The 3,319-nt window shown below is 33.9% G+C and overlaps 1 long non-coding RNA gene across 1 annotated transcript; it reads right to left on the reverse strand.

The window, feature by feature from the left end:
• Nucleotides 1-1,167: 1,167 nt before the first annotated feature.
• LOC308682755 lies at nt 1,168-2,022 on the reverse strand. Its single transcript, XR_014029191.1, has 4 exons — nt 1,937-2,022; nt 1,776-1,834; nt 1,591-1,689; nt 1,168-1,404 (listed from the first exon to the last, which is right to left on the reverse strand). It is a non-coding gene; the product is annotated as an uncharacterized lncRNA (long non-coding RNA).
• Between the last annotated feature and the right edge of the window lie 1,297 nt (nt 2,023-3,319).

Below are 3,319 nucleotides of genomic sequence, written 5' to 3' on the forward strand. Positions count from 1 at the left end.
GTTGTTGTTGCGAAAAGCACACATCTGACTACATGTTTTTTTTTGTTCACTGAGGTGATTTTGAATGATAATCATTATATATTAACTATATAGTACACTCTTAGAAAGAATGTGTCAAAAATGACACAACCTGTGTTAAATTTTAACACATCTGTGGGTGAGCTCCAGGACTACTAGATTTGTGTTAATTTCAACTCATTCACTGTGTTAATGAGTTTAACACACTAAATGTGTCAGAAAGGTTAACATAAAGATGTGTAAACATGTGTAAAATATGTGTAAAAGATGTGTAAACATGTGTAACATTACCACATTATGTGCTATCCTTGGCTACACACACTGTGTTAAGAAAGGTATCTAAAATCCTAAATCCTAAACAAAATAAGCATTTGACAAAATAAAGTCTGTGGTTGATTATCTTATTTATTATGACTGACATATCAACAATTAAATTCAATCCAGAATAGAACAATACAATTTAAAGCAGTCAAAAAGGAAATGTCCAACATAGGATAAAACAAACAAAAATCTCATTAGGTAACATGACACACTTCCCCACCTTCAAAATAATTTCACTTATTTCCAAAACATTTTTGGCTTGATGTACATTGGTGGCCAAGTTTAGAAAATATTAAGCATTTTAATGTTTTTGAAAGAAATCTCTTATGCTCAACAAATATTTTATTTGATACAAAAGTACAGTAAAAACAGTAAATATTGTGAAATATTATTACAATGTAAAACAGCTGTTTTCTATTTGAATATATTTAAAAAATATTTTATTCATGTGATCAAAGCTGAATTTTCAGCATCATTACTCCAAGTTTTCAGTGTCACATGATCCTTCAGAAATCACTCTTATATGATGATTTGATGCTCAAGAAACAGTTCTCATTATTAGTATCAATGTCTGGACCACCCAAGAGGACGTTTGACTGACATGTAACGCAACTAATCACAGTTCGTTTTGTTCTGCGTCATGTTTAGGGGCGTGATAATATATGATGTTGGTGTCCCTACAATAACAGACTGGCTGCATCTAATAAATTATTCATTCAAGAACGTTAAACAATGGAGCCGCGAACTTCAAATACTTTTGAAAATCCAGTGTTTAGTTGATCCTGGTAAGCGCTCATTGTCACAGTTGTAAGCACAATAGCATTCTTCTTCCACGAGGGGTTTTGGTGTCACGGCATTTGTTTCCAGGCGAACCGATAAAGAACACGACACTCACATCTCCCGAACATCCTGTAGAATTCAACCAATCAGATCGCGACTTTGAAACTCCTGAAGTGTTTCCAGAAAAGTGTGACATATGCATCAGTCCCCTGTTTCCTGGATGCAAACGTGTCCACCAACACAAATGTGCTCAGTTCTTCTTCAGAGAAGATCGCAGTTCCAACACTATATAAAAATATAATAGGGAGAGAGAGAGAGGAGAAAATTACACAAGCATCAAATTGTTTTTAATCTCCATCATACTATAATTCAGAATATATATATTTGTAAGTAACACCCTTTTGTCAGCACATTCAAACATTTCAGTTGAACTGTAAACTAAATTATGCCAGATTAAATTTTAATACTTACATTTCCTTAATTCTCTCCAAAAATGCTGAGATTCGTAGGCTTAACTGCAATCAGGGATTTAGGCTAGCCAATTTCAACTTGTTTGCAGTGAAGGGACAGCTGTTTGAGACAAATACACAGTAAGATACATGATGCAAGAAATCCCCATGTGATGATCTTTTTCTTTCCCTCAGTAGTTAACCTACCTGTGCGCTGATAGGCTATGCTTATTAGGCACCTTCCTGGTCAGGTCGGACTCCTTGGCCTAATAATAGATCAAAAGAATGCAAAAATAAAAACTTAAGTTGTTTAGAATGCTTGATTTGATATGAATTAATGATTTAGTGAGTTTTACTGCAATGCTTACCTGAATAAATTAAATCTGGTGAGACTGAACACGGTGGTCGGTGGAAAATGGTCCATCTTCTGATTGGTTCATTTGCTGTGTAATAAATATTAGACATAATGCAAAGGTCACTTATTTTATATAAAGTTAGCACATGTAACGTTAACGTTATTGTATGCTAACAGTTAACGTTACCTAGCCTGCACATCACTCAAGAGCACTTATGACATATTGCTAATCATTTCAGCAAACTTTCAAATCCACTACTACGATTACATTTTATACGTAACGTTAATCAAATTAATAAAGAGTAGACGATTTTTAAAACACCCTTACAAATAACATTTTGTGTATTGTAAATCGAGTAGCACTGTAAGTTACAATCTAGGTGCGGTCACGTTTAGCTACCATTGCTTGGCGAAATTTTGCGTGTAAAATCCATTAATAAAGGTCTCTTCATTATCTGGAATTTCGTGTGAAAGTGGAAAAAAATTATGCCGATTTTGAATCGGGGTTTCCACGCAAATTCGCAGCATTGGTCAACATAAAGCTGCTTGGTTTAGACGTGCTTCACCTAACTTTAACGTTAGCTGCTAACGTTACACTATTGACAAAAGTCGAGTTTTTTGCCCGCAAAATCTCGTCGTAACCTAGCTTTTAAGCCAGTATTAAAATAACAGTAGCAGGAAATATTGTTTTTGAAAATGAACATGAGTAAAAAAAAATAATTCAAGTACAGCTTACCTCAACCTTGAGCATCACCGGAGTGATTCGGCGCGAATCATCTCCTCCCTGGTAAAGAGGTGGTTTTCACGAACAGTTTTGACGCGAGGGGTAGTCGATAACGAAGTGATAAGGTACATGTTTTATTTTCAACAATATAGTAAAAACAAAATAGTTGCTGTCGTTAACAGACTTTTATCTACTAACGTTAACGTTACTGAACTGCAACTGACTGGAACTGGATTATGTTCACTCAAAAGTCACCTTATTGGTTGGTTCAGTTTGACTAGCTAATTTAAATAACGGTCGCGTTATAAAAATTAACACATTAAAATGTGTAAGCACATCAGTCTACTCATAATGTGTTAAATGCTTTGAGTAAATACCCAAGTTGTGTAAACTTTAAACTACACATGGATATGTGTAAAATAGATTATTTTTTTATACACAGTTTTAGTTAATATTGACACAAAATGTGTAAATTAGAGTGTTACACATAATTTGTGTAATTTTTCTACACATTCCTTCTAAGAGTGTATTTGAATAACAATGTTTTATTTGGCCTGGTAAGATTGCTCTAAGAAATTTGTCTAGAAATAAGTGATATTCTCAAACTTAAAGGGTTACTTCAGGATTTAGCATTAAGCTTTGTATTAGTAGAAAACCTGTAGTATTTTCGAA

The sequence above is a fragment of the Scardinius erythrophthalmus genome (genome assembly GCF_964197995.2).
Source record: "Scardinius erythrophthalmus genome assembly, chromosome: 22".
Taxonomy (NCBI): Eukaryota; Metazoa; Chordata; class Actinopteri; order Cypriniformes; family Leuciscidae; genus Scardinius; species Scardinius erythrophthalmus.